The sequence below is a fragment of the Bombus vosnesenskii genome, unplaced genomic scaffold, assembly GCF_011952255.1.
Source record: "Bombus vosnesenskii isolate JDL3184/JDL3185 unplaced genomic scaffold, Bvos_JDL3184-5_v1.1 scf7180000014579, whole genome shotgun sequence".
Lineage (NCBI taxonomy): Eukaryota > Metazoa > Arthropoda > Insecta > Hymenoptera > Apidae > Bombus > Bombus vosnesenskii.
In genome coordinates, this window is record NW_022883531.1 from 1,490,247 (window position 1) to 1,513,217 (window position 22,971).

The window sequence follows — 22,971 nt, forward strand, 5'->3', positions numbered from 1 at the left end:
TTTTACTCTTATTGTTAGATTCACCAAGGAAACGTCCATCGAAGAAGCGTTGCATTTTAATTAACGAATCGCAATTGACAGCGTTTCCCCATTTCCCCGCTATGGTGTGTCGTAGATTTGTGAAATTTCCTTATCTCTATTCACCGTAAAGGTGCAGCTCAAGAGCTCGCTTCCGGCACTGTGGCGACCCTTCGTGTCAGCGCCTCCATTATCATCCATCAGGCCGTGTCCTGATGGACACGGTTCAGTTTTTCACAACGCATGCTGATACTCTCCATTCGTATTAACTCGAAAATGAAAATTTCATTTTTCCTGCTTTTGTCTGCTTTTTTCTTTTTTTTTTTTTTTGCCAGTTTATATATCCCTATAATTAAATTGTGGTAACTTGTTGCTTCGAATTATTATTAGATTTAGTGGGATTAATGTGAAATTCATTAGTTGCAGAGCAATTTGATCCGTTATATCTCCTAAAATCTCCTAAATCCTTTAAAAGTCAACCCTGGGATCAATCATTCCCACGAATACTGCCTCAAATCTTCATATTCGCTAATCATTAAGCAAAAAATTCTAATAAGGAAACAAAAATGAAACATCAAAGGATGCCACGCAATTGATCACAAATTTTAAACCGAATCGTTGTTTCAAAATCGAAGAAATTCCAATCGATTCAGGAGAAAAAGAATATAGAGAAACAGTAATAAAAAAAAGTTTATCGAGCGTCCATAGCTTTCATTCTTGACAGTTTCCCGATGGTTTCTCTGAAAAATGAACGATCGTTAGCGAGAATCGCAGAATTCTTCAATTTTATTCGTAGAACTGACTTAAGCCCCTTTGTCGAGAATAATTGTACAAACATAATTTAAGAATGAAAAGGGGAAAAAAAGAAAAGGGGGAAAGGGGAAAAGGACGCGTGATTCGCGATCATCAGTGTCCACACGTTCGATCGAAGGTATACACGTTATTATTACTTTGTTTCTGTCCGAACAGCTATCATGGAATGATCGTCGTTGATCGTACACGCAATTTCGAGACTGTAGATGTATAATTAAAGCCAGCGATTAGTAGTCGAACGCGACGATGCTTACTTCGCTGCCGCGTTTTCTCCTTCGATTATTCATTCTGTAAATGTTTTCTCTCTTATGTCAACCGATACCGGTTACTTGAGCAGCTTTTCCTTCCACGTCTTTTCGCTTTTTCTTTTTTTTCTTTTTACTATTTTCCCCTTTTTGGTTGGGCACTGGCGGAATTTAGCATTAAAATAATGTATTATATTTCATTTCCGGATCACTGTTTCAAATAGATAAGAAAAAGCAATCCTTTACGAAGAAGATGGCATGTTAATTAGAATTTGATACTGTATTTGATGTTCCACGTAGATACGTAAAATCGTTCGATTAAGGAACATTTAACGATTTCAGTTAATTACGATGCACATTTGCGCAAGCGGTAGCAAATAATCAGGTTATCTGGCAAATGACCGAATTGCCAGTGTTCCTATCTACATATCGGGCCATTTGTAAAATCAAGCTTGAATTTTTAAGCGATTCGTTAATGGGCAAACGATAATTGCACCGTGGCTAAAAATTAATTTCGCTAATGCGTCATTTCGGTCATTCCCGGGCTGCCAATCAACATTCGAATTAACGGCGCGCCTCTTCTCCGATTATCACTGGCTTAATGATAAAACTACTTGTCGATTTGGTTCTTATAACGTGTACCAGAAATAATGGTCCCTTTTACCTAGTGGGAACGTCCAACTGAATGATGGATCGCGTTGGAAGAGAACAAAATTTGACGCCATTACTATTCACAGACCACAGGGGAAGAAAATGACAAGTAGATCGCGAACATTTATGCAAGTTCATAGCTTTATGTATGTGTTAAAAAACTGAATCACACACGGTATGTATAGTATACGTATAGACAGTTGTTTTACCGATTAAATATAATTAGCTGTTCAATCGAACACGTGATTAGCGGTGTTGTTTCGTCTTGGACGGATGAATCAGGAGTAATCGCGATCTGGATCAGATCTTCGAAAATAACCCTTAACCTAGTGCCACGGCATAATGATATCGGCCGGTTGTATCAGCACTTTCTTTATCTGACTGCATCCCTCGACACACGCCAAATATGTATGCTATGTATAAACTGAAGCAATAACTGTGTCCATTTCGGATATTTCCGTTACTGATAATGATATAAAAAACCGTTGTGAAAAAATGTTATACATATACGAATCTCGCACAGTGGTAGGAGATGGATACGAACATTTTTTGTGTGCGTGAAGCCATAGAGGAGATTTCAAGATCATCTATATCTTTTAAAAGCAAAGCTGTGTCTTTTATCGCTGTGTCGAGACTTCAGTAAGTTATCACTGGATATTATCCTCCAGTTATCTTAGATATCTTAAAAAGAAATAATAATAATGTGGTTGGTTTTTGTCTTTTCTTTTCTTTTCTTTTTTCTCCTTTCTTTCTTTCTTTTTTTTTTTTTTATTGGTTACAAATTTCAACATCGAGCATTATTAAGGGTTTTTGACTTTAGGTTTAGGTCGTTTCAGAGGGTATGCAAGTATTGGAAATTTGTAGTGGTAAAAATTTCGAGTACTCGAGTTTTCTTTGCGATTTTGAATTCGAACGCTGAAGTATTTTTAATGAGATTACAGGGAACTTTGAATGCCAAAAATTTTGAATATTTTAAGTTTCTTCGTGTCTCGATGTTTTAACGTGAGAATATATCTAGTACTAGTCATCTCTAGTGTATCATATTCATCTTTAGTATTTTCACTTTATAACTGAAATCTTGAGAATTTCAATATACATTCGATATACAACTAGAATATCAGACACCAAATTCTATATTAAAAGCTCAATCTATAATTCGATTCAATCGAAACTAATAGTCAAATCTATGGGCGTTCCGATACGATAATAGATCCTGACGAAAATATTCATATTCCATACTTACTGTTCGATATACTCACGTTTATTAACAATAATCGGTGCTTAGAAACGTCGAATGTCTCAAATTTAGTAGCAGTTTGGCACTAATATTACTTTTCGATTGGAGTTTTCCAAATTTCAAGCTATTCCGGACACAAAATCTCAAAGCATGTAGTTAAAAATTCTGAAACTATCAAATAGTCGATTGCATTGGCATATCGAATCTGTAATGGAAATAAAAAAATTGAACGATGCCTGAACGTGTTCGCAGCATTCCTTTCGCCGACATCGTTTACCCGGGCAATCCCCGTAGAACTTTTCCTGGTATGGAAAATATTTGCCGCGTAATGTGTATACCGAGGGAACGGATCTTGGCAGTAAATAAAACGGAAACGTAAATAAGATGGAATATGAGTCAGGCGAGATCGCTCCGAGAAAGAAATGTTTCTCCATGATACGAGCTAGATTGCTCGTACTGGATGCGAGTGCGCGTTTCGGACGGCTACCTACGGCTGGAAAAATATTTGCTCAAATCGAAGCTGCAGGAAGTTGCTGAACCTGTTAATTAGACAGAGACAATTTTCCTGCGTCGCGTCGCGGGCGAAGTGTCTTTTAATCAGTGCCGTGATATTAACGATTCTAAACGATCTTCTGACACATTTCCAACCACTAACGTTTTCTTTACACATACCGGAAACTTTAAATGGTCAAACCAGGCTTTTAGAAAATTCTACTGTCAGAAGACATTTAAGAGCTTTGAACCGTGAAAATCCATTTATGTTATTTATTAACCGGAAATTTCTATAAAGTTGGAAGTTAACCAGAGCAGATAATTCCACTTTGCTTGCAAATATATATAAACATACGTATATGCATATGATGTAATTTACTTTTAACAGAAATAATAGGATGTATTTAAAAACCTATAAATTCCATGTTTAAGTAAAGAAATCGTTCTATCAAAGATGTGGGTAATCAGAATGACGAGTTAATTCGTCCAGCTCGGTTAACAGGGTAAACGATCGACGCTTGAAATCCTTAAACCCTGCTTAAACTTGTCGTAACACATACTTGGAGAACACCGAGCGAACAAGTTTCCGTTAATCCCGTCATCAATTTCAAATTTCTCGCCTACCGGAACAACTTTATCCCCTGCGATGTGACGCGACTCTATCTTAATCGCTCGCACCGTTCCTTCCAGAAACAGAGGATCGTGTGAATAAAAAGGAAAAGGACGAAAGGAAAGGATCGAAGAGCGAGAAAGAAGAAAGAAGAAAAAAGGAAACAAAGTGGATTTCACGCGAAATCTTTCGGCACTGCCGCCGCCACCCCAAGCATCGGAGAACTCGCTAACTTATATATCTACCTTTACCTACTTTGCTTGACGGCTAGATTAAGATTAAAAGATGACCTCGAGCCTCGCAAGTCTTTCGGTCTCCAGTCACGCGTACGACCTTCCGGTTCTTTGTTGAAAATCCCACGAGTCTCTCTCTCTCCCATTTGTTCTTATTCTTTACCCGAGGAAACTTCGCATTTATACCTTGATTAGACGATATTTAACCTTCATCTTCGCTAACCTATCCTAAAAGTACTGTTTGTGCGAATCGGCTTGCCGGCAAAATAGAATGGACGTAACTCTGCTTGAAGGTATAGAGCTATGTTAGCCGTGCGTCTACCCGCGGTACTTCTCCGTACATTTATCGAACTATGATATACACACATTTATGCATATACATACGGAGTATGTCCCCAAGTAGGTAGGTAGATGAATTCCCGCAAGGAATCTCAACGGACGACGCAAATTTTCTCACATTTTCTTTGAGTAATTATGATATTATTTTTATATTATCGTACTCTTATATCTTATATTATTTATAGTTATCGTTTGTTTTGCTATTTTTTGTCGTTATTATTATTATATTATTATATTATTAAAATTTACAAAACTTCGACACAGTCGTGTCATTGTTACACCATTCGCGTCACAATACGAATTCTTCTTTTCTCCGTACGAAACGTACCGATACATTATGAAATATAGACAATAAACAACCACACAAATAATCATACAGCGATCGTGAAATTAGTACAGAACATAAAAAGGATACATCTTAATCCCCTGCGCTGCATATTTTAATTATTTACAACTCATTTTGTCCTGCATTCTAATCGTAAGCTTCACCATTTGAAAATTTGAAACACGAGTGTTATTAATCATATATAAATACTCGCTCATTTTCATCGCCAGGCGAGATCATTACTTTGCAATTTATTATCGACGTGAGTCGATGGTTTTATCGGTAAAGGGATTTCTCGATCAACCGTTGTGGAAGCTCGTTTCACGGGAAGAAGCTATCCGGCCGGTCGGTTGACTTATTTACGCCGATCGCTCGTAAAAATCCAAGCAACTGTTGCTGCGCGAGGCGGAACGAAGAAACATTCGCGATAAATGTTGCAATTTGTTAAACATGGGCCTGGTGTTTCGCTATTATTAACAGACGCTACTGGTAATCATATCCTCCTGATGTTTGGCTATTATTACCTGTAGAGCGACTAGTAATAACAGCGAAACACCAAGAAATCTTAGCGGAATGTTAACACGTAGAAACAACGGAAGAGAGGAAACAGTTGACAAATAAAAGGAAACCGGATGAAATGCAATAAAAAAGTATTAAAAAGAGAAAAAGGGAAAAAGACAAAAAGAGAACAAAGTTAATTGAATAATAAATGTACGATACTGTTTTGGCTACTACAACGTTTAACGGAACAAGAGCTGCTGCAAATAGTTGATGGGATTTAAAATGTTTTAATCGATATAATTTTTCAGATAAGATATATATAGACACGAGGAAATAACCAGATACATAATTCAACGAGAATACAAATTTCTTAAAGACAGAATTATCGTAAATTTCCATAAGCCGAGTATAATTTCATTATAGGTACACACACATATGTATGTGTACAATATTTCATGTACTGGAATATTATTTCTATATTTTGTACGTTAGTAAGTAGTAATAATTTGATCGTACATGTGAAATATTTTAGATATAATTAGCAAGTTTTGAAAGAAACGTTTCATTTGCAAATATTTCTGATACTTTTCCAATATAAATCAATTATTAAAAAAATAAACAACATCTATATGCTGAATACACTGTTCCAGAATTGTCTTCCGTGTCACATGTAAATGTTTATTGGCATTCCTTATATTTTCCTTATTATATTATAATTTATAGTTTCTTACAGAACCGTCCTAAAATCAGTCTTTTCACTTCTGCCTGTTTAGTTGCCGCAATAGAACTATTCACAATAGCGATTCTTTCTTTTCAGCAGCATATTAGTTAAATTTTTCACTAATTATTTATTATAAAACTAAGACAAATATCTACAATCCCTGCTTCAGAATTCCATCAAGATTTCCGCAGAACGATCATTCTTCCATTCGAAGAAACATGCCAACCCCTTTCGTGATTTTATTACTTACGCAAAATTAGCAAGATTTATACTCGGTGAATTAATAAGATCCCATTAAAACAATAGTTGTTCGATTCAAAGGGATTTACGTATAATTTGAACGTGCTAACAGGCCGATATCAATGAGTATAGCCTCGACGCACGGCTCAAAGGCGCGATATAACGAGCTACCTGGCTTCTTACCCTCTACATTGCTATTTGCATCTCGTTCGCGTCACACCCCCTTCAAGAAACGACGCGACTCGAACAAACGATTGCGACCAGGCAAACAGAAACGTTCGAGGTATGTATTGGTGCATCTTGCTAATTGACGATACCGTTTAATGAGAGCAGCGATTATGACTGTGCCTGTAATTAACGAGTATGATAATTAATGCTCAGCATGTAGCATGCTGATTGCAAATATCGACGGCTGTCCGTAGGAAATCGTCGTGTTGCGTCGTTCTCTCGCTCTCTCTGTTAATTCGTAGTTAACTTCACCACAACACTGTTGGAGAACTATTTTTCTTCGCGGTAATTGTCTTTCGAGTCGCATGAAACGTAGTCGTTTGATTCTCGATCGAGTTGTTTCTATTCGAAATAAATCCGAAATAATAATAATACTAATAATAATGTCTTTCTATACTTATGGTATTTCAAAAGTCGAGAAAGATCCAAGTGTGTAATATAATTGATTATAGATTCGTTGGGTTTATATTTAATCGACGCGACGTTATAAGTAGAATAAGACTGTTTCTGGTCAGGTAGCTCGGATTATCAAAATAGAATTATTCTTTTCCCAATGGAGATCTGACGTGTGTGAAATAATTTTCGCGTATGACAGGTTAAATATGTATTGGCTATTTCAAGCTAGGCTGTTTCGTTCCGTTTTAATTCATCGTTAATAGATCGTTGATAGAGTAAGCAATGTAAGCCAAGTATCTGTGTTTTCGATCAGACCGCGATAAAGATAGAATCGTCCTTCGTTTAACAGAAATCGAATAATATAAAATAGATTCAGTTTGATAAAAAAAAAAAACGATAAAAGTATGTGGCTTGCGAAATACGAATAGTACAAGGTTTATAAAGAAAAATTCTTTCCATTTTATATTATATTGTGGGAATAATATAATCTTTTTAGCTAATATCCTATTATAAAATGTTATTCTATGAAATTCTAAAATAGAACGATCAAACAGTTGGAAAATTAAAATTTCTAACAAAAGAAACGCATCATCTGAAACTGGAGTAGTCATATCTTTTAACGATAAATATATCAAAGTATGAATAAATTAGATTTTCCAAGAATAAAATTACACCATTCCGAAACTAAAATCTCCTTAAGGAAGAAGAAGGAGTAAAAGTGAAACAATTAACTTAGATTTAATTTATGCACACTACTGGCGAAACTCTCGAGTATCCTGAGATCCTAGTTTCGTAAAAAAGGACGCTGGTATAATGATTCGTTACTTCGATTACACGATTCGTGTCCTAGTTAAAACGAAGATTCCACGCTGCTAAGAAGCTTTCGACATGGGACGACGCGATGCAAATATTAAATTAAGACGTCGCGTCAGTGGAACAAGTTTCACCAGAGCTTTGGGGCCAATTTAAAGCCACCTTTGGAAATTGATAAGCTCTTTCTGGATCCTCGTTTAATTGCAGCTTGTTTCGTAGCTCCGAACCTGCTTCTTCCTCTTCTTCTTCTTCTTCTTTCTTCTTCCTTCTTCGTTCTCGCTGCCTCCTGGAGTAACTTCTGTTTTAAATTAAGCAGCTTCGAGGGGGAAGTCCGCTCGTAAGTCGAACCAAGTTTCTCGTAGGCTTTCCAAGAGATTCGAATACGAGGAAAAAGATTAATGTTCAATTATTAACATTGTTGAGAAATATGTTAAGCCATTAGAGATCAACGCTGCATTTTTTGTTCAGACAATTTACACTATACATGTATTTATCATTTTGATACAATGTTTTATCTGGATAAAATAATATATAAGTCGTCTTATTTATATTTTTTAATTATACTACGTTCACACAACTTTTACGTATTATTTTACTTCCTTGTTCTTATCGAGCTAACCTTGATATTACTTATATATGTTTTGCATAGATTTAAATTCGTTAAACTAGTAGAATTATCAACAACAAACAATCTAAAACTATTAACTTTGCTATTTTTCCCCATTTTGTTAGACTTCAGTATTGCGTAAATCGTGTTATTCAGTTTTTATGAGTTTGCATATTACAATATATGCGATATATATAATATTCCCGTTGTTTTAATTTCGTAATTTCTCGGCTCGTTATTGTGAATTCAGACGAAAATGTATATGAAAAAGAGCGAGATTTTCTTTCCACAAGATATCGTAACGTACTGACAGATCAGTGAATTATATATTAAAATTCGCAGATGAGCTGTTTTCAGGCAACGTTGTTTTCGATGATCGAGCGCAGTTTTGCCGACTTAATCCTCTTGTTCCAATTTACCGCGGTCAAAAGACACTTGTTCTCTGAAAATTTCAACAAAATCGATCTAAGCTGAATTACTCATACGTGTTAATTTTTAATTATTCTAAACCCTGAAATAATTTTAATAGAATTTGTACGCAACATATTCATTTCGCTAAATTTATCTTCATTTTATATCGTTCCATTTTTCTGTTTTTAATAATGCGTAATATACTTTCGCAAATATCGTTCTCTTTTCTATAGAATTCTCTAAGCAGATTAAATTAACAATATATTAAAATAACAATTCTTTAAAGTCTTCACTTTATTAAATACAAAGTTCGATAAATAAATTCCATTCTATTATATATACAAATTTCGTAGTTATTTAATGCATACATCTGTTCCACGAATCTACATCTTATTGTATTCGAAACCTAAAACCTTCCTAAATCATCTTCAGTTTCCCTGCGTCCTTCTTCTTTCTTTTTAACATGGCAGTATAATTTATTTTTAAAGTTATCTTTTGTAAAATTTCACACAAACAAACTCTCTATTTCCCTACGACTCGACAAATTTTATTCTTGTCTAAATATAAAAATCTCAACTCTCTCCGATAAATACTATGTCTTCCCCTTAATCTAAAACATTTAAAGAAACATAAAATAATTTCTCGAAAATTTATCAGTTCTTCCTAACACGCCATTCTTTTCCAGATACGAAATATCAAATATTTCAAAATATTCCACGTCTTACGTTCCAGGAAAAATTGAAAAATTCGCTAGAAGAATTTCTCCAAAACTTTTCAACATTTTTCAACCTTCTTCAACAGCCTCAACGTCATTCCTTCCCAAATGTCAAATCTCAAAACGCCGAATCGATCTCTATTTCCTTTCGCATTCGAAATTTCTACGCTCCTGCGAAATAATCGCATCAAAATCACGTCACTTCCTCTTCGGAATCGTTTGGACAAATATCCTATTCAACATTATTCAACATTCGTGGCCTTTTACAGCGCAGCAGTACTGTCGAAGGATGCTGCTGTCAACTCATTTCGCGATGTTTATTATTGCATATATTCCTCGTGGTGCACGGAGCGAAACGAGACGAAAGAAAGGATTTCATATCACTCTTATATCTTCGCTCTTTCACATCCGTTTTCCTTCTCATTTCCTTTCTTAAAGGAAATATTAAGATATTTCACTATAATACTTTGTTACTAATATTTTATATACATATGTATTATATTCGTAATAAAGATCCGTATTTTAGTAGTCATGGTAACATTAACACTAACAAAAGAATATGTCTTATAGCAGTATTTACAATAACAAACGAACTAATAAGGGGCGCTGGAAAAGAAACAACGCAGTAGCCAGAAGGGCTACTGAAATTCAATCGTCCTCCACTCTATATAAATCCGATCAACAAACCGTGAGTGAAACGTAATATTCTTCTTGTTTTGCAACGCTACTTTATACTAATATTTGTGAAACAGAAAATGCTCAAAATCAAACACGGAGTGCTCCATTATATCTGCAATATCAATTAATCTATCATTTACAAAAAAAAAGAGAGAAAAATAGGAAAAAAGATAGAAAGAGGTCTGAAAACTCCCGACATTTGATACGCAACACTAACAAATATTAATCTACGCACTCGTATCGAATCAGTACGCAACACTAATAGCGAGAGATCTCAGTGCAACCATTTAAAAGGTTGATGAACGATCGCATTTGTACAGCTCTTGTAGCTGTATCTAGCGATCCAGGAACAGTTTCCGACAAATACAGTCGGAGGAATTTTGGGTCTTTTGTAAACGCAACTCTACTTAACAAAACGCGATCACTCATTGTCGCAACGCTAACTCTTAAACTGAATTCAATGGAAATTACTATTTATTATATGAAAAAGCTACTTCAAATATTCTGATATTCCAACTTATAGTACTATATAATTAATTAAGAACTAACAATTTACAATTTAATTGTAAACAGTATAAAGCTGGATAAATTTTGATACGTATAATTCTCTAAGAAGTTCTAAAAATTCATAATAAAAATTGCAAAAGACAATCGCAATATCGTAATTCGCAATTCAAGCAAACACGATTATCATTTTATCGCAACTCTGATTCAAACCGTAATCATCCTCTCGCAACACTAAGAAAAAAAACCGCGATTAGCCCAATGGGATGATGAGACGATATATACATTGGCAAAAAAAGCTACTACTACTACTACTACAAATATTAAAAGCGAGGATAGTGACAAAGTAGTAACAAGAATGACTTTCCATGATCTGGATGACCCAGAGGATAGGGAGCCATTAGTAATTGCCCCCTAGAGTGGCAGTTTAACGGGCCTCTTCGACTTATAGTCTTTTCTTTCTTCGGGCGCGATGCCCGCTGAAACTTAAATCAAAGCTCGAGTCTTTCTAATCGCAAACAAAAAAAAAACTTATAAAGGTAAACTAAAAATGTAAAGCTGTTTCAAGTGCACATGGACTGACCAACGATCACTTGTCGCTTCCGCGTCCGCGAAATTCGAAAAATCAATAGACAAAACCAGAGGCGAGGGCATGTTCTACTCGTACCAGTTTCACCGTAGATTTTTCAAATCAGATTTCCAGAAACAGGTTGATCACACGAAAGCGCGCCTACCCGACCAGAGACTGTGCCAACCTGCCCAACCCTACCTACTTATAATTAACAGGCACACCAGAAAGTATACTACCTATCCTACCTAGCCCTATATTTAAAAAATGGCAAAACAGGCACACCAACACAATCGCTCCACGGGCGCAAAGGTCCTACAATAGAGAGGACGTCCTGGGACGCCTCCGACACCCGAGCTTAACAAACAGCATGCCCACTCTAAGGTACCATTTTCCTGAAATCGAATGACGAAGGTTAGTGACCATTGCGCGAAACGCGATAAAACACGTCTAAAGAAATTATCTCGTTAGAATAAATGTAAGTAGACTTGGAATTATGATTGTAACTGACAGAAATGTTAACACTGCGGTTATTCTTAGTCGCGTACGTGATATTATCACAAATTCTAATTTTATTGATACATATATTGAATTAATATATGTCTCAACATTTTTAATACTCCAAGTTGTAACGAATGAAAAAACGACGCAATTCCACAGCCTAACCACAGACACACACACACACACACACACGCACACGCGCACACACACACACACACACACACTCCGCACACACACGTAATGTGGAATATTTGTCGTGCACGATACGATAACACATCGTCAATCGCTGAGAAATTTTTGCATTAATTATGGTCATCGTGCCCAATGTCTTTCTCCCATCCAAGTAACACCTGGGCACGTGAGCGAGGCCCTGACAATGGGCACGGAAAGAGTTAAATCCGAAAATCCTGATCTAAAAATATGATTAGCTTGTCTAATTTGTATTTAACGGACTAACATTCCCCGATTTTATATTTTATTACTTAGTTTCAGATTATAATAACTCTACTTTATTAATTTAATAAATGACTGAAATTTTAATATTACAAAAAAAGTAGCATTAATTGAAGAAGGACTAAGACTCGATGTTTAAATGGCTAAATCGAGATGTATTACTAAGATAGAAATAATCTCAGGCGATCTTTTCGTCAAAGCATTTTTTCGAAAATGCAGAAGCAGCGTTCAAAATTATTGCCTCGAGTCAAAAATCTGCCTGCCGCGAAGTTTCTTCTTGCGCATAAAATTTTACGCATTCTTGTACGATAAAAGAAAAAAAATGAATTTTAACTCATATTTTAAACTCTATCTGAAGTCGAATAAACGAATGTGACTTAATATTGTCACAAAAGAGAAAATTAAATTCAACGTTATTTATTGTATCGTGTATTGCCTGTATCGTCATTACCATTGAGCGATAATTGCAGCTTTCATAGCAACGAAATCGGAGGGTATCCGATATCCCCACTACAAAATGCTCAAACAAGATCATTTCGATATCTCTTGTTTATACTGAAATTCACTGCTTAAGATCGACTATACTTGTGTCATACAGATATATTCGTGTAGATATTTGCCTTTTGCAAATATTCTCACTCAATACTAATATACATATTTACAAGTACCACGAATTTATTCTCAAATGTGGATGCTTAAATCAACTATTAAAAAACTAATTATTATAATCACGATGTGCAAGAAGACCTATCCTAAACTAATATATTTGAAAAAGGAATGTTACTACTCATGGGTATAAAAAATACCAGCGATCACTATACTCGCAAAAATTTCTACGTAATACAACCAGTCACTCGTGCTGATTCGGACCTTCCATCCTACGACATGATTGAGTGACCGGAGGAACAGAAATGCATGCCACTCACCATTCGAAGCGGAGAACCAGAGGACGTTACCATGGATGCTGTGCTATCCCAGCGAATATCATCAGGGAGACTAACATCAAACAGGAACCGTTGAAAATCCAACAGTGGAAATAGAGATTCTGAAGAGCCTGCTACAAAACAAAACACGATGAGTGGTTGCTGATTATTTGAAAAGTTGAAGATAATGAAAAATGGAAGTTCATTAAATTCGTAATTTTACTAATAATAAAGATTGAAATTCTAATAAATATCGAATGAATATATAAACTGAAACTCCAAAATAAAAGTTTCGAATCTACGCATTAAGAATTTAATGATTTCTAAAATATGTTAGACGTTTGTTTTATAATTCCATGTTGAAATTTTTATTTTCTAATTAACAATGATTCGAACAAAATATAGAAAATTGAACAAATTGAGATACTATACGTAAAACTACTTACGTTCTTGTAAACGAACCAGTGTTCAAAAAGAACACATATATAAAAAGGGAAAAACAAAAGACTACGTTACGTGATTATTTGATTGAATTTAATCAAAAATATCGTGATTTGAAAATATTGAAAAAATCTTTTGCGTAACAAACACTGATTCTACAAACCGCATTGCGCGCGATCGCAAATATCCTTTGAAAATAAAGTTGTGTAATGGCGGGCTGGCTATATTTTAGAAGGGAAGGGGAGTAGTGTGTAAAAGAAGCGAAATATCGTTTCGGTATTTTTCTTCTTTTCCCTATCGAACGTTTATTTGGAACATACTGTTGTTCTTCTACAGTTAGAAGATCATTATCAAGAAATTGGCATAAGTGTGAAAAATATTAGTTGAGAGTTATAGAATATTTCTCGATATCGAACAGTCGAATGTCGTGAATGTAATGCAATCATTTGCGAGAATTATACCGTGAATATTCGTTATCAGAGTATGGAATATACACTCCATTAACACACTATGATCGCGTATTATAAATATTCGAAAATATTTGCAAGAATTCAAAAATTCACAACTAAATATTCTCTAAAGAATACTGGACAAACGTGCGCGAAACGTTACTTTGAAATATTTGAGCCTAACTGCGCGCCACCTCTATGAAAAAAATATACGCTACGAATTTGCAAGTATATAACGTTAACTGTAGCAAATTCACATAATATTGAAAAATAATTTGAATTCGATATATGAACGATATATATCGAAATAAGTTGAAACTATTGTTATTTCTATGTTTCAAACTCTGTCTACACGAAGCTATCGTTAAATTATCAAGAATTCTATATCCCGGATTACATTGTAACGATGAGATAATTCGTTAAAAATGCGTTTGAACTAAGAGAATAATTTCATACATTCGAAATAGAACAATGATTTATTTAATCGTCGTTACTTTCATCTTAGTATTCCAAATAATTAAGAAATTATCTATTATAAAACATGTATCAAATATATTTTCAAATAAATACTCACGTTGGAATAAAAAGACAATAGAATCGTTCATACACCACTGTCTTAGTTAATATAAATTAAATGTTACAAAATTTCCATGAGAATTCGTCGGATTGATCATTAATCGTCGTTACACCCATATATTAATATTCCTGTTACTTCTAATATTATCCCTGCTATCGGTCGATAACCTGTACGAAAAATAACCAAAAATTAAAACAAATGTATAAAATAATTAAATGAAAACGCAATCGGACTGAAATCTTGTTACAAAGGCTTACGATAGAAGCTACCGGTAGCAATATCATTTGATAAATAGACGACTGAAGAGACATTCAGACAAAAAATTTCTTAAAACCACTTAACTTCATTGCCTTAATGTTCGAAGAATCGTTAAATAGACGTGTATTAGTTAAACGATATTAATAAACGAGATATAAACGATAGTAAAAAAGTAAAGTAGAAACGACGCCACCGAAAGCACGCGCCAGTAGGTTAGAATACGTTAGAAATCTGACGCAACGCGATCCATGTTATCGGCACAAAATGAGGCAACTGAATGACTTCTCGAGGCTTTGTCTCGCTATTCAATTTCTAAAGTGGCGGGGGTGGGGTCGCACGAGCCAGTGGCACAAGCAGGTACGAAAGATCTAACGATCCACACAAAAAAAAAGTGTATACATCTGCAAATACGTATTTGTAATTCACCTTTCACGCAGCGCTTAGATGAATCTTTCGAAATTTCAGACAAACCATACATCGCGCAATATCTATACCCCGCACAATGTTTACATCGATCTTTCTAGGCATCGTACAATAATTCGATCGATCAATAAAAGATCGATATTATATTTTTACATACTTCTACATAATATTTGCAATTTATTTTATGCATTTTTACAACTTTAAATTTCTTATAATTGCATAAACACATTCGCAGCCTATTTGGAATATTTTCAGTATAAATATGTATAAATACATTTAAAATAATATAAATTGGAAAATTTTATAAATATATAATGCAATTTTGAGAAATGACTTACTTACGTACTAATCGTTTATGTATAAACATAAACATATACATCGTAGATATATCGTATATCTAATAATGTATTAGATAATAATTAATGTAATGTAAATTAAATAAGAATACTCAAGTCTTTATTTGATGTTTGATAGATTTTCTAAATGTCCGTTCACAAATTAAACAAATTCTTTGGAGGAAGTATTTTTATAAACAGGATTGTTCATTAATTGTGAATTAACTTTGCTATTTAAAATTTGTTTTATACAAGTCTTAAAAAATGTTGGCTTATAATATAAATTTATTATACAAAAAATGGTATATTTATGTAAATTATGATTTAGGTAGGTATATACATACTGTTTATCTACAGAATTGAACGTCGTAAAAATATTTTTCTTAATTTTTCTTTCTAACAAAGAATGTAAAATTTTCTTGTATAGAAAATATAAAATTTACAAATTGGTAAAATCTTAAATCTAAAATCAAATATATGAAATCGCAGAAATGAAAAAGAGAGCCGGTTACGTATTGCTTTAGGATTTTTATTTCTTATAGCCAGTAGTTGATATTAATATGTATAGAAAATTGAAAGTAAAAAATCTATAAGGAAGAAATGTTGAAAAAATTCATAAGCACTCGTGTATTATGAATTTATGAATCTGCAAAATACTAGACTTTACTTTTTAACACTTTGTACTGCGTCGTAAATAAATTGCGAATGGTTATGCAAATTGAAATAACCGTTTGCCGTGAAATTACATGAAATTTGTCCGTAAATCGAAGCAACGAATGGTCACGTTCGGTCGCCGCAAGCCTCACCTCGAGTCACGATCGACACGGGGATGAGAAATGCATTCGAAGGTTGGACGAGTAGAAATGAAATCATGGATAACGATCTGTCCGGAAAGTTTTCGAAGCATTTTTTAGCCTCGTTTTTATTTCCGGACGAGTGATTTCGAGACTCCGGTGAATCGACTCGCGATTTCGACTCGCGATTCTGACTCGTAATCCGCGCAAGAGCATAGGAAGGATTATTCTATGGAAACGCGTTCGATCTTTAATCCTTTCACCAGTACCGATGATGAAAAAACATTTTGATGCTCGTTCGGTGAATATTTCCTTTTGTATATATTTCTTATTTCTTTCTATAATTTTTGCGAAACAATGGAATACATTTTTCTGAATTCTTATTTGTATGCGATGACGTAGGAAAATTCTAATAACGAAGTAGGATACAGTAGATAGTGGCAGATTATGTTTTAAGAGATTGGTTTTTATACTTTCCTGAAAGGATTGCGACGCAAAAGAATTGCTTGAAAAGAAAAGTGACTTTTACATTCGGCAGATAATTCTTACGTCTAAATAAAAACATAAATTACGACAAGTTAAGAACATAAACGCTAATAAACCTTTTAGATTACAGATCTAGTGCAATTCTAGTAGAAAATGGAGTGAGTAACGTAAAATTTTCGAAGGATCGTTACCTATAGGCTCCTTTAAAGAAGGAACGCTACGAAAAAGAATAAATTTCATATCTAGAGTAAACATAAATCACGCCGACTGCGGCGACCTAAGGCGAAAACGACACCAATAAACTCTAGATACATGTAGTTTCCGCGAATCTAAAGCCATGAAAGTTAAGGCCAGAAATGGTTTCGATCAATTGCAAAGGTTAGACGGAGCATTTTCATTTGTCGAGAACAATATAAAAGCTATCTCTTTGTCGAAATATATAAACGCATGCTCCATGTAGTCGAGGATGACCGAAAGGAACATATCGTGTCACATCGCAACATAGACGGACTACACAGACGTATACAAAGTCGACAAAGTTCTTCTTTTAGCAAGTTCACGACACCGTGAAAGCGTTTCGTCTACCATTAATTAGCTTCTGGCAGCGTGCACGTTCCTACACATAGATACACCCGCGTAACAGCTTTAAACGAATTGTTTCGGTGTTAACCGACTGGGATGCAACCATACCTTATTAGGAATTTCTGTTAAATTAAATGCTGGCTACCCGTGATACCCGCTGACATTTCGCTGAGACTACAGTATTTCCTGTTTTGCGTCGAAGGTAACCAACCAATGTAACGAGCATGGTTCTGTGCCCTCTCGCTTTTTGCCTGGTAATTCCGATTATTTGATTTTCCAGAAGGATCGTAGCAACGAGAAAACATTGCTGCACCAGTTTTCGCTAAATTCGAGAATAGGTAAGCAAGAGATGTTTCATGTTTTTGACGCGTCTCGAGAATCGAGAACCGAGAATCAGGAATGGATGATTTTGTCTTGCTTCCTTCATTCTTTCGAATTTAATATAAATTTGGTGGAAATTTTATTTTCTATTTATTTTTTGTGAAGCTGTGTCGGCTGAATTCTTGGTAACAGGATGAAAATTTCTAAAAGATCCTTTATGATACTTGCTACAGTTAAAATGCATAATGACTGCTTTCTAATAAATGAAATTTCTCTAACAACGAGTGAGTCTCGTTGCTTTTCCTAACACTGCGAAAGATAGAAAAAACCACAAATATTATAAGCGATTGATAAGTTAATCTTGAATCATCGTACATTGTTATTATAATCTTTTAACGCCATAAGGGCTTATAAAGTTTTTCGATAAAATAAGAAATTTAATGTACATAGTGAAAAAATAACCTTGGGAAGTTAATTTTCAAATACTCGACACTCTTACCTCATATAAATGATTTTTATATGAAAAATAAAAACTAAAGGCGGAGTTTCAACTATCAAAATTTGAAACGGAAAAAGGAATTAAACATGTCATTTAAATCGATATATGTACACATATTTTTTTTCTTTTTTTCAGTAGAAAATTCATTAGAAATTTAATTTGTCCGATTCGGTATGGCCGAGCAAGTAGAATAGATCCATGCTCGGTCAGCCGTATCGTCCAATCTAATTTCCATAAATACAGTTCACACTGGTTTTTGAATGATATTTGATATAAACAAAGTTTTAGATAGATTTGGAAACAATTAATTCATTCCATTTACCAAGAAAATTTCTACCGACATCTACGATACTTCGATTCGAATAAAATCGACCGATCATTTTTACCACGTGACTGCGAGTGGTTGGTTGTTTCCTGGTTAATTAGAAGATAAAAAAAAGAAAGACAAAGAAACGAACGTATATACCGTCTAGTCTGTCGGGCGCAATTATTGTACGTTGACGATTTTCGTCGATGGTCGAATAAGGGAGAGGATGAAAAAGGGTGAAAAATCGCGTTGAAGACAAAAGCTGGACATACATCGGTGAACAAAAATGGCGTGCCTTAATTCGTGAGGTGCAACCTTGCATGAATTCGCATTTCAGCGATCCTTGTCCATCTCTAACGCGGTTTTCGGTTGCTGCGTGAACGAAATCATCTTCCGACCGCGATGCACACTCGGCTGTTCTCTCTCTCTCTCTCTCTCTCTCTCATCACATTTCGTTCGAATTATGATAAAAATGAAACGTATTCGTTTTGAAAATTTTCATAATTTTTTATTCTTTCTCTAGGCATTTGGATATTTTTGATAACAGAATAGTATTATACAGAGTTGAACTGATCTCTAGTTTCTATAACAAACATGAAGTAACTTCTAAAGTTGTTAAACCTATTATATATACTATATATATCAAGAAGATTCGAATCTGCTTCTTTTTCAACAAAATGATCCTCTGTTTGCTATACGTTATATGTTATCTGGAAACAGCAATACACATACATTTTCCTCGCAAAACAACGAACTAAAATCTCTGTTTTTTTCAGATTCCACAAAGCACATGCCAAAAATACAGTTCTCCGGTGGGACAGCCCAACAAGGTCTATCAACTTGCTGGAAAAAATAATGCGAGCGAAGCGCATCAAGGAGGAGACGCGCTTCAGATTGCTGAGGTACACGCTCCGCGCCAAGTGTCGCAAGATCATTTAGTCGACCCTCGTGTTAATCTTCTCAGAAGCAGATTTCCACTTGTTGTCGAACGAAAATCAATCGATCTTGGTCGATCATCCGCAGTGGCTGTGATTTGTCTTCGTGATAACGATTATATTCGAACGTCGCGATAAAAATAACGAAATCGCTGCGTGTGTGCACACGTGCTGCATGTTTCGACGTTTGTACCTATCAAATAATATACTCGTATGTGTAGTGATCGAGAGACCGAAAACCGAGGCTGGGGACACGGAGAAATATGCTCGTAATTGTAAGCTCCGCGGCTATCGATCGTTCCGCGGGGAACGTCGCCCAATAGGAGTCGTTCTTCGGTACTCGGCTTCGAGAAACACCTGGCTGTACCCGATGCTGAATTTTTGGTTTCGTCGAAACACCGCGATTCGAAGAAATTCGATGAAAATTTCGGTTGCATCGAAATAGCCAGGTTTCGTCGTCGAATCATAAGTACTTTGGTGCTATTCCAACTGACGTAGATAAAACACGCTGTCGAATAACTGATACGAAAGAAAAAACAAATTTGGAATATCGTGAAAAGGTTATGCCGTTTATAAAAGAAAATACTAAAGAAGAGCACTGAATTTTCGACTAAATTGCATTCGTTAAAAAATATAAAGTAAATTGCAAAGTCTAATAGAGAGTCGAATAAAAGAGACGATCGATGTTACGAAAGATAGAATAACAAATAGCTCTGAGTTTTGAGCTGAATGGAATTTAGACTGAATTAGATCCGTCAAAGAATATAGTAAAATATGATTCTTATTAGAGGATTACTGTTACAAAAGAAAATTTTATATAAAATTGTTTGAAAATCGTAAAGGTCGAACGGGATTGAAAAATCCGTAGTGAATTGACTATTTTAATTTGAACAAAAGATCCGAGTAATTTATATCTGCAAATAAAAATTCGAAGACTTTATACTATGGTAGCCGGAAAGGAAGTTTGCAGACGAAACTACAAAGAGAATCGTTAAATTCGTTAAGTCCTCCAAGTTCGAAACAAAAGAAGAAAATTTCCCGAATAGTTAGTTAGTGTACCTCGTATAAAAGGACGAACGTTAAAGCTTCAAACCGTGAAGAAGAAAATCCTGAAACTGTTGAAAGATTCTCGTATAAAAGGTAACAGTAAAATTTCTCGATCTGTTGAAATGTCTGTATAGAATGAGATCGAAATACAGAAAGAGGAAAATCAAAGAACGTCGATAATAGCAAAGAACATGATTTTCCATAGCTCGAATATTCGATTTTAAAATAAAAACGAAAAGAAAATGGTAATACAGAATCAGATGTGAAAATATACTCAAGAATTTTTCAATTTATTGCAAGATTTTTGGATCTGGAAAATTATGAGGTTAAAATCACGCAATGGAAAAATGTTATCGAAAGTTTTCGACAAGTTTGGAAAACATGTCACGCGAGAAATAATAATTTGAAGAAGGCTAGATTCGTTAAAAAAAAGCAGATACTTGGAATTTCTTCACAGAAACAGGCAGACGTTTAGAAGACAGAATTGAAGGAAGATGAGAAATTCTTCGTAGCAGAGCCGTAGGAAACCGCGAAATCACTAGAAAGATCTTCAGAAAAAGCACCAACGTCTGATTGATTCATCGTCACTGTTGCCAAAATACATCGTGTTGGCAATGAAATAATATCCGGAAGTACGGTGGATCCATGATTCTCCGTCGCAGCAAGAAAGGCGTTCGAAACTCTCGTGAGATGTAAGGAGAAAAACGACAGGGTAGAAAATCTTGGAGTCGATTTTCTAACCCCTCCCCACTCACCACGCGTTTTCCTTTAACGAAAAGTATTTCGGTACGGATATTTACAAACTTATAATAAAGTAGATGGACTTGAGAAAAGTTTTTAAGAAGCAATACAGAGGACGCGAGACTTTTTTAATTCGAGGAAATAGTTTCTGCAACTTGAAAGGGCTTAGAGGATGAGTCGGGGCACTTGAATCGCAAGTAATTATTCCTGTTAATGATGAACGTGAAAGTTACGGAGACATCGGGAAAATTGCTGGTGAAAATGAATTTGAATAAAGATTCGGAAAAATATTCAAAAATTACAGACTAGTAACGAAGCGTAGAAAAAGAAATTAACGGTTGATCCCAGTAGTTTAGGAATTTTGCGCGATTGCGTCAATTAAAAATTATGCGAAGAATTATGAACACACATACGTGTGACATACGTAAGTAAAGGGCGAGGTACATTACCTTTAACCAAAATTTCATAAATATAAAACCTGTCTCGTTATCAAAATTCTACTAAAATCACTCGGATCTTCTTTATCGTAAACAAACTTTAATACATCGACAACAATATAAAGGGATCATAGAATTGATGCTGAAAGGTTGCGAAACCAACAAGAGCATTACGAAAAATCGTACAAGTATCGCACAATTGCTCTTTATCGTGAATCAACTTTAGTAGGCCGAAAAACCCAAAAGAGAAGGAAAAGTAGAAGGAAATCGGCTGGAATAAAGGGTGAAGAAGTTGGTAGTGAAAGGTGGGAGTGGAAATGGGCGAAACACGAGAGTGGAACGAGCAGCGTCAGCATGCCGATACGATTTTCTCGATGCAGTAGAATCGGGACACGTCGGTGACGGTGAACCGAAATTTCCTGAGTGAACGCGAGACGGAGGACCGCCATCCTCGACGAACGAGCAACCGTCTCTCTGCTGGCTAAAAGGTAGAAAAGGAAGGAAGAGAAAGTTGAAACGACGCGACGGCGGATACGTTTAATGAAATCGAAGTAAAATCGTGTTAAAATCGTTGAAGGCGTGGAAAGAGTCGATGTGGAAGAGAGGCTCGGGCTGAAATTAGCAACCGAAGGTGTATGATAAGCACTCAGGACCGGAACAGCCGCTGAGATAATTGAAGTCGCCCTGGAAGAAAAATGTCTATTAGAGGGTGGTCACGAACAGAACTTGAATCGATCAAACTTTCTACCCCTTTTTTGTCTCGAAAATTTCTCTAGAAAATTTATTTCGTATAATCGCAGACACTTTTAACACGTTAGGCTACAGGGTTAAGTCGCGGATAATAATTCGTTCGTGCTAGGAACTTGACGTTTCGACTCGGCAGTTCTTTCGGCAGTTTCCGGTACTCGTGTTAATCTCGAATACAAATGGTTGTTGTGCGTTTAGTGATAAAACGAGTAAAGTTCTACAGGGTGATTCTAAATAAAATAAAACAAACAGATAGATATCGTATAGACAATTTCAAGCTGTAAAAAAATATTGTAAGAAACACTGTACTAAAACCCTGTCGTTAGTGACAGCGGAATAAAAGTGTGTGATAAAAGAATAACAAATATCG